We start from the raw sequence: 15,300 nt of genomic DNA, 5'->3' as shown, positions 1-15,300 counted from the left end.
AGAATCAAAGATGTTTGGGGAGGGGGGCTTTAACAACATGCAATTACTCAATAGAGCTATTAATGTTTAATGAGTCAACACTGACCATGAGAAAACACATTATACATACAATGGGGAGCACAATCTCCCAGTCGTCAACTAGAGACCATTCTTCAACAGAACAAAACAGGCAGCTTTGAATTTTGACCACAACACTCCAAGCTTTGCATTTAGACAGCAGCTTATTGACTAATTCATTTTGATGGCTTTAATTTGTAGTTTTCTGGAACTTTCTTTTGTCAATAAGCAGGAATAGACTGAATAATACAAACACTTTTTCCCCCTGCAATTATATTTCAAAATGATGGTTTCAAAATAAACCATTGTATGGTTTAAATACTTGATTACTAGAAACAAAATAAGAAAAACACAGCAAAGCCCTGGGAATCAAAATGCACTTAAAATTCTCCTAACATAAACACATCTGTCGAAGTCCAGCTGTTTTCACCTGTTGTGAAGAGTGCCCAGGGACACATTCACAACTGGAAACTCTGCTCCGCAGTGAAGCTGTTCACCCTCACATTTCCTCGCTGGGGGCCAGTTGGTTAATTTGCGTGTCTGCTGAAATCTAGGCTAAATCGGAACATATGGAAGGAGACAGTAACAAAAAAAAATAAAAATAAAAATCCCATGGAACTTTACAGTGTGCAAACCAAATTACCAACAGGGGAGAGCAGAAGATAAACACTCTCTCATTCTTGGAACATTCTTTCTAATCTTCACTGAAAACATTCACGACTATCTTGAATTAGATCTAAACGAGTTTGTTTCAGCAGATAAGCTTTCATGTCGGTTGCAACATGTTTTCAGGCTACTTCAGACCATACCCAAATACACCTGACTTTGATTAAAGGTTAAAGCTAAGCCTTGCACACTTCCATGCAACAACAGATCAAGTTGTTTGTGACTGGGAAAATCTGTGATGTAATGCTGTTGTAAAATGAAGGTGGTGATAATGTGCCAACAACAAACAGACCTTGCTCCCGACATTTTAGAGAAATCAGGTCCCAGTGAGTCTGCATGCTTCAATTAACCTGAGTAATGTCTCATCCAGCTCACAAAGTCATGACTTTTTTGTATGTTTATTTAGGACCACTTGCATTTATTTTGGTATGCATTAGGGCTGAACGATATATCGCATTTGCGATAATATCGCGACATGATCAAGTGCAATTTTCTAACCGCAAAGGCTGCGATTATACGCTGGACATGTCCAAATTCATGGGCTGCATCCTCCTGAGGCCGCATTTGTAGACCGATTACGTCACAGCGACGCGCCGAAGGCTGTCCAAATTACTACCATATCCCAGAATTCATAGCGCGGCCCAGCCAAACTCCAGTTTCCAGCAATGGCGGCCGCTACTAAGTTTTAAAATTACTCATACTAATCTTTCTGGGTCACAAAATAAACTTTTAACATATTTTCAGGCGAGAAAGTAGTTGTGTAAACATCAAATATCTGCTCGGTTTATCAAGATATCCCATATTTGCAAAAGTGCTTCGACGTTTTCAGAGGCGTCTGCTACCCACCAGCTCGACAGCTAGCCGGGAGCTCGAGGGTTACTGATGCGGCCGAGAACGGCACAACTCCCGGCACATCATTTTCAGATCACCGCGGAGTTTCGCTGCTCGGGTTAAACGTAATATATAAGTCACTTAGACAACCTAAAAATGTTATTGTTGGGCTTTTTTCAGTGTTTTGTTTGTTCGTGAGTAAATCGGTTTGGCTGAGATTAAAGTTATTAGATTAGATAAAATAAAACTTTATTAATCCCCCGGGTGGGTTCCTCCTTGGTTTTCACACAGCTGACTAAACGTCAAACAGAAAACTTATTAAACAGAAGTATGAGACAGTCGAGAATTTACACCAGTGTCTGGTTATATTTTAGATAGCAAGAAGCAGACGGCCGAGTTTATTAAACTCCACCGAGACAGCGGTGACGCTAATCAGAACTAGACCGTCCAATTTCACGCCTTTAAATTTTAAAGGCGTGTTTGTGTGTGTGTTTATACAATTGCTATTATGTTTGCACTTTATGTGTAATGTTACTGACTGCAGAGATCAGTAAGATGTGTGTATTTTTTATTTATTAGTTTTATTTATTTAATATTATTTTTTAATTGAATGACTGTCTAGTAGTTCACAGATGTCGAAAAACTGAGTGTGGTAAAGCCACTGATTTTTTTTATGTATATTTCTGCAATCTGCACATTGTACTGACTTTCATTTTAATGTTTACACCAGGGTTCCTTGTCAGCACTTTATGCTCAGATGTTTGTAAGCTAAAAATAAACTATTGTGTATGTTCAAATATACTGTTGTGATTGAAGAAGTTAAATAAAAATGTCAGTCATCAATTCATGCATCACCTCATGTCATCATAACAGAGGTCTGTCTTCCAGGAAAGAACAGTTTAAAATTAATGTAATATAGTATTGGCCATACTATATGATGTATTGCTTGTCTTTGTTTAATAATACAGAAGACAAAGACCTTAAAAAATAATAGCATATCGCATCGCAATCGCAATATTGGGGCAAAAAATCGCAATTAGATTATTTTCCATAATCGTTCAGCCCTAGTATGCATGCCTCTCTTCTTGTTGCTGATACTCCATTTCCTGCCCTTCTGCTTTTCCTGCCCTTGCATCTGCTCACTCGTCCTGATATGCTTCTCATGTGTCATTACCGTTCCCCTTCTAATGTAAGCAGGTTTGCTCAGACTCCAGTCAGATCAGATTATTAATTTCCCTGAAAACACACCTTTAGGACAGAGTGGTTATTTGCAAGTGATCAGATTGGATTTCTGTGTCCAGACCTCACAAACCTAATTACAGAGACTTCAGTAAATATGTCTGTGGCCTTGACTGTGAAACAAAATCCCAGTTGCCAGATCCTGCTTTGGCTGATGTTAACAAACTAAATTGTAAGTTATTTAGAAGGCTTGCATCTGATTTTCTTAACTTGAGGCAGGTTTGTGACATCATAGTCACTGTTGGTTTGTGTTTATGCTATTGTTTTGGTCTTTATGCTTTTTATAGGACTCATCTAATAAATAGATTTGCCATATTCACTATTGATTCCATCTGCTGTTATCCAAACACAACAAAACCTTACTATTTATTTATTTTTAAAGATTCCTGTGGTTTGTAGCAGACACACATTGTTGTGCTGCTTCCCTTTCTTTCTTCCCTGCATGTGGTGGCTGGGTGTGATAGCTATGTTGATGTTCTAATGTAGCTAGATGATGGCACATGTGTCTGTGCAGGATGGTAACACCCAAGTAAGTCTTCTGTCTTTTATTTTTTTCTAATGGCATGTGTGAAATCAGGATTTTTTTTTTTTCATTCAGTGATTGTATTTGCTTTTATGATGATGTGTTGAACAGAGATGGGCAGTAACGCGTTACTTGTAACTTTCCCGTAGGAACGCTGCGTTACTGCGTTACTAAAACCGTGATTTTTTGCGAGAATGTCTCACGACAGTGACATAAGCAGTGCGCCGTTAGTGACAACAGCTGTGTGCAGATCAACAATGGATCACATATCGATTGTGGGAGAGAGTATGAGCGTGCAGCGTTTAAAGCGTGGAAGCACTGACCTTACTTTGAGTTTGATTCCATAAAAAGTGACAAAAACATTAGCGTCATCGTGCGTGGGAAGAAAACTTCTTTTTACACCGAAGAAAAACCCCTAAACTTCCAAGCAAGCACCGAGTGCGCAACGACGTAATGGGAAACTCACAGAGAAAGTCGCGGATTCTTCAACTGACCGCGGCACACCTGCACCAGGGTAAACCTCCGCCTACCGCGGTCCTGCTTTACAGGTGAAAATAGAGCAACAGGACCGCTGAGTCTTTGACTTTATTTATTTTCTGCTGTGTTTTACTTGCATCTATTTGAAAGAGTGAGTGTAAACACAAAAAATATTTTATTTTATGTGCTGGAATGTGTAGAAAATAGCTTTAAATGTTAAACTAATTTATTCAAGTCAGAGAATGTTGCATATAATTAAATTTTTTGCTTGATGGATAAAGTTAAAAGATTAAAACTGATAAAACAAGTTAAAAAAGAGACTTTTCCATTTGATTACATTTTGTATGATGGATTATGTAGAAAAAGTAGAATTGGGCTGAAAGATCTATCGCTTTATCACCTCTTCAGGTTGTAAATCGTGTTTTTAAAAAGTAACTAAGTAACTAAGTAATTAATTACTTTTGAAAATAAGTAATCAGTAAAGTAACGGGATTACTTTTTTGGGGAAGTAATCAGTAATTAGTTACTGATTACTTTTTTCAAGTAAGTTGACCAACACTGGTGATGAATAAATCGACCTAACCTGACTGCTGTCATATATATCTGTGCTATAATACAGCATCAGGATCAGGATATTTTTATAAAGTCAAAATCCATTTGACTGAGATGTCCTGCCTTGATGTGCACCACTTTCATTACTTCCCCTTGGTTACATAATTGTAAGTTCTGCTATTCCATGGTGACGGCTGCCATTGCCCTTCACCGAGCATGCTGCAGTAAGAACTTCTCAGTTCTCATCAGATAATCAAAAAATAGCCTCAGGGGTTAAAATGGGATTTAGCCTTTGAGGATTCCTAGGATTGCAGCATGGGTAAAAGAATTATGTAAAAGTAAGTCACGTAGTAAATTGTTCTGTGATTAGCTGACCTTTGTTGTTACTCTGATATTCACCTCTCTTTGTGGATTTGTCCAACTGAATTCATCAGATTTGCTTATTATCTGAAGCAGTCAGAATGTTGTTCAGGACTAGTCTTTAACTAGTCTTGGAAAAATGTCTCTGGTAACATTTTTGTTCTGGTGTCTGCATACAATACTATTTCCTGTTGTTTAACTAAATGCTTCCAGTGAACACAGATCGCTGTGCTAATTAAGTGCATATGAATGTTCCTTGAGACAATATGGCAAATATTTGCTGTGGTTTTATTTTCAAAGTAAAACTGCTACATTTCTGTGTTAGATTTATTATATTACAGTTTTTCTCAAATGCTTAAACACAAAAGCCAATCCTCTTAACCAAATGACCAGTTGTCTAAACACATTTACTAAATGTAGCCATCATTTACCAAAATCATAAACACATGTCACATGAAGACACAATTCGCAAAACACAATCCTCCGTTGTCATAAATCTAAAAACATCATATTCTCAAATGAAAGCTCATGTGATGCAACATGCTTGCCACAGTAAGCAATATTTGAACACAATGAACACACCTGGCATCATTCATTACACACAACGACTCAAAATTGAAGACACCTGTTGCTAATGCTGTGACCACATGTATAAAAGCAAGTTCAGAGTGCACAGTATGCTGAAGATTCCAAACAAACACAATGGAGTCAGGGGAAGAGGAATTCGATGCAGAGGAGGGAGAAGAGCTGGCCCTGGAAGAAGAGGAGCAGGCCAACGAGGAAGAGAAGTTCAAATGAGAGGAGGAAGAGGAGCAGGCCAACGAGGAAGAGGAGTTCAAATGAGAGGAGGAAGAGGAGGAGGCCAACATGGGAGAGGAGAAGGTCCAGGAGGGAGAGCAAGACAACCTCGCACCATCATTATGGACGAGATGCGAGCAACAGTCATTGACCATGCATGGCATGACAATGGCTGAAGCAGGACAAAGAGTCCGTCCAAACCTGAGTAGGTTCACCGTGGCCACCATTATCAGGGCATTCAGACAACACAACAGGTATTGTACTCGATTTCTTTCTTTGTCACAATACAGTTAAGTAGTTTATAGGTTTCAGATCAGTTGTGACTGTATTGTAACACATGTCAATTGACAACACGTTTCTTTCTTTAGAGTTGAAAGACTGCCACATAGAGGTGGGAGGGTTGCTATATTTACAGCGGCACAAGAAACCCTCATTGTGGATATGGTTCGTGGGAACAACCTCATCAGACTCCGGGAGATCAGAGACAAAGTCATTGCCAATAATGTCAACTTTGAGAGCATTGATGATGTCAGCTTGGCCACAATAGACCGAGTTCTCCGGTGCAAAAAGACGCGGATGAAACAGGTCTATAGGGTTCCCTTTGAGCGCAACTCTGCACGGCACAAAGACCTACGTTACGAATATGTGCGAGTAAGTATACATCCATGTTCACAGTACAGTTAGTGGACATACTGTGTTGCTCAGTGGCCTACATTACTTCTGGACAATACTGTGCTACCTGATTAATTGTTGTTCTGAACACCTGTGCAATTTCACATTTTTACAGAGGATATTACAGTTAGACGCGATGGCCAGACCTCATGAGTAACTCTTCCTGGATGAGGCTGGTTTCAACCTGCAGAAACGAAGGCAAAGAGGCTGTAACATCATTGGCCAAAGAGCCATCACTGAGATCCCTGGCCAACGGGAGGGAGGGGGGGTAATATTACCCTTTGTGCGGCCATGGGTTCGGAGGGGCTTGTCCACCGGCATGCTGTCCTTGGGTCTTACAACACCCAACGTCTCTTCACCTTCCTAGAGGAGCTAAAAGACATCCTCCTGGGCCGCCAACAACACCATCCTGGGCCCGCACATCGCATTTATGTGATCATTTGGGGCAATGTCCGCTTCCACAGAAAAAACCAAATCAGAGAGTGGTTCACCACCAACAGTGACCACTTTTTAAACGTCTGTCTGCCACCCTACTCCCCTTTCCTAAACCCTATAGAGGAGTTCTTCTCATCGTGGCAATGGAAGGTTTATGACAGACAACCATACACAAGAGAGAACCTCCTAAGGGCAATGGAGCTGGCCTGTGTTGACATCCCAGCGGAGGCCTTCTAAGGATGGATTCGCCATTCCAGGGCGTTTTTCCCACAGTTTTTTCCAATATAGCCTGCGATGTGGATGAGGTGATGTGGCCCGATGCAGCTCAGCGACATGATGCCGCACAGTGATTGTGGCGTGTGTGTGGTGTGAATAACGTAAATAAAAAAACTTCACACCCTGATCATGTTTCCGAGAGTACTGTTGTGTGCAGTAGATTCTGTTTTTGCATTGAGTTGTGTTACAGTAGTGTACGTACATGCAGGATTTTCTATAGATTTATACTCTTCATATGAAACTCACAAATCTAAATGCCTAATCCTCTGCAGAGATCTACGACGATCCATTACTGTATCTGAAAATATGCACTGGCAGTTATGAAACAAAGAACCTTCTCACAAATTGAGCATTGTGTTTTCAATTGTTTTGCTGTAGTGTGTAATGATGTGTATAGTGTTTACATTTTTTAAAGCTTCGAGCTGCTCTTTTGGTGTGAAAGTTTGAGTTTTGCAGTGGGAAGGTGTGGTTGTGTTTATGTAGCTTTAGAAAAGGGTGTTGTGTTTAGACATTGGGGAACATGGTGGAAACGTTTGTGAAATGTGTTTTAGCATTTGAGAAAAACTGTAAATAGCTTTTGTCTCCCCTGTTTGAATGGAACATTAGCTTTAGACCCCAACAGCAACTGTTTTGAAATTATTAAAGCTCAACTTTTAATTATTTCCCCCACGACTGTTCAGTTTCACTACTTAAAATACCTTCATATATCAAAGCTGCTTACAAGTAATCACTAGTATTTCATGGTGCCCTGCCTTTCCTTGTAAAACATATTAGTTATTAAGATTTGATCAATTTCACTGGACAACAAATGGATCAAAATTGCTTAAGACTCCATACTATTTGCTTACTTGTCTGGTTTTCAGTGTGGATGAAAGAAATCAAAACAGTGGGCTCATATATTTAAGGGCATGTGTTTAGCAAAGATTTCCCGATGTGTATATACATGAGGCTGTTGGCTTGGACTTCTCTTGCAGCCGTTTTTACTCGTGCACTGACAGCTTGGTTAATACCGCCAGGCACAGAAAGCAACAGCGAGGCAAATGCATTCACATACATATCTTAGACTGAAATCGTCAAAAAACTTTAGTACCAAGATGAGGTTTTCGTTCTCATTCCATAGAAATTTTATATGTTGAGTGAATGGGGATAATTGTAAGATATGCAGTTTTCCATACATAAAGTGTCCCCCACTACTTGAAAAAAATGTGGATGATTATAACCATTACAGCCATATGTGCTGACATCTAATGTCAACACAAAAGGTATAATATGCCATTAATGTGGTATAACAACCTCTGCTCTTTTGGGAAAGTCTTTTAGATTTTGGAAACTGGATGGAAGAATTTGCTCCCCAGGTAATGCTCCTTACGGGACAAATGCCAAACTCCACCACTTGTTACAGCTTCATGCAAGGCAGTGATACTAGTAACAGTGGCACCAACTAAAAATAATAAAATGCACCATTCATATCCTCTTTGGCAGTAAAACACAAGCTGTGTGTTACCTTATATTAAATGGTTCAGCAGAGCACTGTTAATAAAAGGAATATGATCTGAGCACAGAGCTGGTAAGGCATGAAAAATGGCATAGGCAGGGGCGCAAACTTAAAGTAAAGGTGCTAGTGTGGTAAGCTTTATATAAAAGCTGAAAAACATTCTTTTATCAGCCACTTAATTGGGTATAACCTCTGTTGACATCCCTGAACTCATAGTTCAGCACTAAGCTTCTCCCCTGCTTGTATTCTTTTGCCAAGAAGTCATACAAGAATCAATATTACCTGAGTGAGAATTTGACCTGCTCTCTCAAACTAACCTGGCAGAGAGAGCCACAACATTTAACCCGAAAGAATACAATTGAATAAATCCAAGTAAGGTTGTGACCAGCAATGAATAGCCTTGCTTCTCTCCATTCTTAAAAGGAAAACGCTTGTTGTCAATCCAGCCACAGGGTTTGAATCAGTGCAAACAAATCAATTTGAACTTGATCTGATTAAATTTTATGTTGAGTGGGTTAAGGTCAGGGCTCTACACAAGCCAACTCGGTTCTTTCACATCCAAGCAGGAGGACACAGCAGTAATTTGGAGGGGAAAGTTGGTTTTATTTACCAAAAAATGAAAAAGGCAAAAAAGTTCAGTATTAAATATATAAATTATACTGATGATGATTTAACTCTGCTGTCCTCTACATAAGGTGCCATTATAAACGTATCGGTATTGCCAATACTGGCTCTGTAATTACTTGGTATCAGATCAGTACCAACGTTTGCAGCATTGAACAGCCCTACCTAACACACCAGAAAACAAAACAGTTCAACACACAAGAAGAAACAAATATTAAAAAATTACCAAACAACACAGAAACAAAATCAACAGTTTGTTTAATAGTTATTAAAAGAAAAATGAAAAAAAACCCCCATCAAATTCAGGATTCCAAAAACAAAATAACATGCTCAAAATAAATGATTCAGACATAAACCCCAATAATGAAGTAATGTTTGGTATGGCCCAATGTGCACACATACTTGTGTGGTGACTATGGTATAAGGCAGGGCTGCCCAATCCCAGTCCTCGAGAGCTACTATCCTGCAGCTTTTAGATGCATCCCTACTCCAACACAGCTGAATCAAATGGTTTGATTACCTCTTCAGCATGCCATCACGTTTGGCAAAGGCCTGATAACAAGCCATTCATTTGATTCGGGTGTGTGAGAACAAGGATGCATCTAAAAGCTGCAGGACGGTAGCTCTCGAGGACCGGGATTGGGCACCCCTGGTATAAGGTATGAAAATTAACTCAAAAACCTTGGTTCATTGGGCATGATGATTAGCACTGGTGCCTCACAGCAAGGTGCCTTCAACAATGTGGCACAAAAACAAACCAATGGAGGTCCAGTAGAGTGCAATCAGATGAAGAGTTTATTAAGAACACACGCGTGGGAAGAAGCACACAGCATCACATCTGCGGACTTCTTCTCCCAAAATACACAGAGTTGTTTTCATAACGTCAGGGTTTGACGCCCCTTCTTGCGTTCTAAGAACATAATTTGTATTTCTAAGAACATCATTTGCATCTTGTACAGACAATGAGCAATTTTTAGAGCTAAAGTCAGACACAGAAGTTCCTCTGTCTAACATCTTTTTCCAAGTATGGCGATGATTTCAGGCCCTGGAGGTCCCCGTGGACTTGTCGTCCTGTTGGCCCATCTTCTGTCATCAGTTACTAAGCAAACTCAAATGCAACAGGTTGCAACAAGAAGCTGAATACATTCAGGCCTTCACTCAAGCCTCTTTCTAGATTGTATGTATTATTGTTTTTTGTAAGCGTGTATGCAGTTTTAACCTTCTATGCTCCAAGTCACCTACACAATAGATCGCCCGGACATCACGCCGAACGAGGCTTATGACCTTTCCTTAATTGACTGAGCCTTAACTCTTTAATAAGCACAAAATGCAATGAGTGTATACAATTATTATGGCTGCCCCTGTAATAAAAAGGTTAATGTAAAGCCAGCAGGTTTTAATAAACATCTTAATGCAGTATTAATACTATAGATTATATTATTAATGATGCAGGATATATTGTAGCCATAAAATAATTTCTTTAATTCCACAAAGGTCCTCAGCTCCACTCCACCATCTGACCACTGATGATTTCAAATTGCCCATAGGTGTGAGTGCTAATGGTTGTCTCTATGTGTTAGCCATGCAATAGACTGGCGACCTGTCAAGACTGTACCCTGCTTCTTCCCTATAACAGCTGGGACAGGCTCCAGAAGAACATGGATGGTTTTCATAGTTATGTGACCACAGGTGCAGGCATCATACTCTATCTTGGTCATCATTTTGCTCATTCAGGCAGTGTCACATTGAATCAGGGAAATCTTTTGCCTCTGGGAATACTACAGTGCAATATAAAAGCATGTGTATGTGTTTGTGCAATAGTCTGGAGTATGGCAGTAAAATTTTCCCAGATGTGAGTGCAAACACTGAGTTTTGTGCCAGCTGCTGCTAAGTTCAAAAAACTATTTTGTCTGTTTGTAATTACAAATAATTAAAGGAAGTCCTTATGCCAGCAAAGCAATGTAGGTTTATGAGGTTTGCTACTTTCACTGAAGGCCAACACAAAGGTGACGTCATTGCAGGCAGATATAAAGCTCCTCAGAGGGCAGTGAATTACAAAAGTTTCCTGTCTGTGTTGTATTAATTTTATTCTTGAGCAGATAAAAGCATATAGGCAAAGAGGAATTTTTAAAAGAACACTACCGGTACCTTATTATACACTAATTACTTACGTATATACTGTAGTGGCTAAAGTATATATAGGCTAACAGGGACAGAGGAGTTCACATATTTTTCACACAGCAACATCTTACAACAGATGCTCTCTGCAGTGTACTGTTGGAATTTTGGAGAAATGCACAGGACCGCTGTTGTGTTTTTTTTTTTGAAAACCCCTCTCTGTAGGGCAAACATATGGGCAAACATGTGTAAAACAACACAATTCCAGTACCATTAATTAAGCATAATGAAACAGCCAGTGTGTCATCTGTGTAGTTATTGTTGAATTGGTCACAACAGCAGGACAAAAGTCAGAGACATAATGACGACACTTGAGGAGATATGGTAGCAAATAAGTTCAGTGGCAGCAGGCATATGAAATCACTCCAGTGATCCACTTCCTCCCTGCAGAAGCACTGAAGCTGCAGGATACCCAGAGATCACACTGGTGTTTTCTGACCCTGTTAAAGTTTTATTTTTTCCACATTCCTCTTGCCTCCTCAGCTGCTCCAGCAGCCGGTGAAATATAAATTCCAAGCATATTTATATTATCCATTTATGGCAACTATTTACAGATGATACTGTGGAAATTAGGTCACATTCAGGGAATAGTTTGTTTAAACTATATATTTCATGTTGTGTATATTATATCATTACTATTTATATTAACTTAATTTAGAGATATTTCCTGATATTAATTGAAATAATTTGTATATGCAGTGTATTGCATTTTTTTTTATGTTAGATTTCGTTCCAAGTGTATATGAATTTTCCAGTTTTTGTACCCTATTGTTTTGCAACTTACAAATCTTACTATAAACAATGGTATCATATGTATGCACATATAATACCATGTATGTATACTGTCTCTTCTTTAATAGGTCGGTCCATCTAAATGAAACTATTAATTGTCATACATACAGCATTTATTCACTCTGATTAAAAATAAACCCAAATCCAAAAGACCCCCCAGTTCTTTTTGATTTTCTATATCTTATGTTCGTTTCATCATTACCCTGTGTATGCCATGGTATGTTCTCAATTTGCGTTTCTTTCAGTCACCAGGAAATATGGAATAAAGAACTTTAAAAAGTGTTGCAAGCTTGGCAAACACCATGCATAGGGCAGGTTTTTGCTATTATCACCCAATTAGGTAATTATTATCACTCAATTTCCACCTAATTGGATAATTACTATCACTACCTTATTTGTCTCTGTGATGATTTACCGGGCATATACAGCTCCATCCTTTCTTTACTTGAGGTTATTTTTTTTTCAGAGTTTTCTCTTTAAGGTTAAACACAGGTTTAAATAAGGTTTAATAGCATGGATCTTTTAGGGGGGTTGCTGCTTTGAGTGACACTTTGTGGTGATGCATGCAACTATAACCAACAACCTTCTGACATGCTATAGCTTAGTAAGAACTTTAATCCATGTTTGTAATTTTGTGCCTTTTTGGAGATTTCTTTTTGTGCAGTTGTTTAGAAATGTTAATTTGAAATCATTGATTGTGCATTTGCTATGGTTAGCTGGTTTAATTATTTTTTTATTTCACTATTGTATGCAGTATGTTGGCTTTTGTAAAGCATTTTCTTGCTTTTTGTGTGGTTAATAGCACAGACTGTCCAGGAAGTAAACACCCAAGTTCCTTGGTGAAGGAAATGCCTATTTTACTTTACTTATGTGTTACATCTAATTAGGATATGTTTTTGTCTGAGTGATGCCCCTGGATGTATCTTATTGACGTGAATTAGCTGATAATATCATTGTTCATGATCCTGTCTGGCTCCTTCAAAGTGATTGTTAAGATATCTAGAGCCGAGTCTTGGTTCTGGGTATCAGTGGGGGGCTGCTGCACTAGTCAAACAAAAACAGAATAAATAATAGTAATTTTTTGCAGCCCTAACTGGTACCCTTTCCTTGTGCAAACATTATACATTTATTTAAATTTTTTATTTAGCTTAAATAACCTGGCCAGGACAGTGCACTGTGGGTCAAGTTGTCTGTCTGCGTCTCAGGCAGACGTTCCTATTCTCAGATGTCAACAACATGTCACATTTGTCATATTGATACTGTCCTCGTCAAAGCTGTCCAAGTCCTCTGCTGTGGCTTTCAGAAAGCAGAGATAAGGGAGGTGGAAATTATGCTGCTTGGCTTTTTATTTGTACTAGCTAGAGGCTAACTAAGTTGAATAAAGCAAAGCGTCCTAATAATATACATACTGTAGAGACTGTGTCACTATATAATTGTAGGGCAACCTATTTTATATTAGTAATGCATAATTACAAATGGATCATTATTAATTTGAACACATCAAGAAGTAGTCTGGCTCCACCAACATATTTATCTATTCTACATCTGTTCTGGACAGGTACACTGAGAAAACAGTCAGAAGGGCGTTCGCTCACATCTTCACCACTTATTAAAGAATGTAGGTTTATTACATTTAAATGAAAAAAGAAAAACACACTGAACTACACTTGCATAAAGTTAACAATTAAATGTACTTACTAAATTGTTCTATTGACTAATTCATATATAAGAGGTGTTGGTAAAAAGGCTATTTAAAATAGAATTCATTCCATTATATCTCAATAGAGATCATTGTCAAGTGTGATAAAGAGATGAAAACTTGGTATGCAGACAAAAATAACATATAATCGTTCGGTCTCTTGCCTAACATTGACAAATACGGAAGATCGGAGAATGATACCAAAAAACTTGGCAAGAAAGTTATTTATTGCAGCTGTGAATGAGAGAGACTCCCTTTTTTCTGGTATCGGTTCATAGCTTACCAACTGAAAATTAAAAATGTGAAAATCGGACCATAAATATGAGTTTGAAAGCAGCGAGCACACATATTCTTTGTTCTTAGTGCTCAGTTTAAGAAAAGGCCAGACCCTAAATTCAAAACAGCACATCAGGTAACTCACTTCACATGTCATTGTCTCCCGCTAAACTGCTTTATTATCAGTTCTAACGCTGTATTCAACAATTTTACTTGGCTCACTCATCAAGCACAAGGTTGTAAAATTTGCATTGCCTATGAGGCAATTTAGAGGAAGAAAAGCATACGGACAGCTCAGTGTAAATCCCACTTTAACCATATTAAATATATCATTTGCTCTTTTCTCCAGAGCATTTGGCAAAACGATTGCTCAGCTGTTGTATAAATGAGAGTAAGCTGACACTATGTGGTCTACACGGGAAGTTAAGGGGTATGAAATTTTCCTAATGAAAAGACATTAAAAGCTAAACTGCATTTTGCGCCTTGTTGTCACTCTGTTGCATTACAGACAGCTTGCTACTTCCCCCAGAGACCTCCTCAGGAATAGTGCTTGACCTAAGGAGGCTGGGATTAAGAAGGGTTATGGTTGAGGGGCATGACACGCCAGGCTGAGAACATGGAAACATGCTTCATCATCTGAAGCATGTTTTCACTTAGACCAGTCTTTCAAGTGACAGTTAAAGAGCTGCACTGCAGATCATCTGTCCACTTGCAAAAAGTGCATTCAGATGTGTGCAAGTGCAACATCATGTGTTGACAGATCTGCATTAGAGAAATTTGCAAAAAATATCTAACTCCTAAAAATGATCTCCAAATCGAATGCAACACAAAACAGCTTTGAGACCAGGATCAAATAACATTTAGAAAAGTGTATATACATAGTAGGAAGCTTTAAGTAGGTACCTCCAATTTGTGTCTCTCTTGAAATGTCTACTTGGCTTTGAAAAATGAAAACCTTTTCAGGCCCCATTAATTGAAATCATTAATGCAGACAGAACTTTGTATCTGACAATTTTAATAAGGCTGTTGAAGGTAAATTAAAAATGTGGTGATATTCAAGCTCACTAACTGCTTCAGGAAACAGTCCAGCTCTTTGATTGCCATTTCTGGCAGGTGTTACTCTCTGCTGAATTACTAATTACTATGATTTTGAAGAACTACGACTGTCCTTACAGTTTGTCATTAAAATCAGATAATTCTAGAAAACAAACTTTTCTAGCTCAGTCTTATCTTTCTTGGTGCTTTTGCTCCTGATTGGTGAGATAACTTTGGTGAAGATTAATGACAAAACAGAAATCTTTGGCATAAATGAAAATCTGTTTTTTGTTAAAGCCTCTCATTTATCAGCAG

This window comes from Diplotaxodon limnothrissa, linkage group LG7 (genome assembly GCF_057381915.1).
Source record: "Diplotaxodon limnothrissa isolate DT_005_m linkage group LG7, D_limnothrissa_male_GT1.1, whole genome shotgun sequence".
NCBI lineage: Eukaryota > Metazoa > Chordata > Actinopteri > Cichliformes > Cichlidae > Diplotaxodon > Diplotaxodon limnothrissa.
This window is presented reverse-complemented; position numbering follows the sequence as displayed.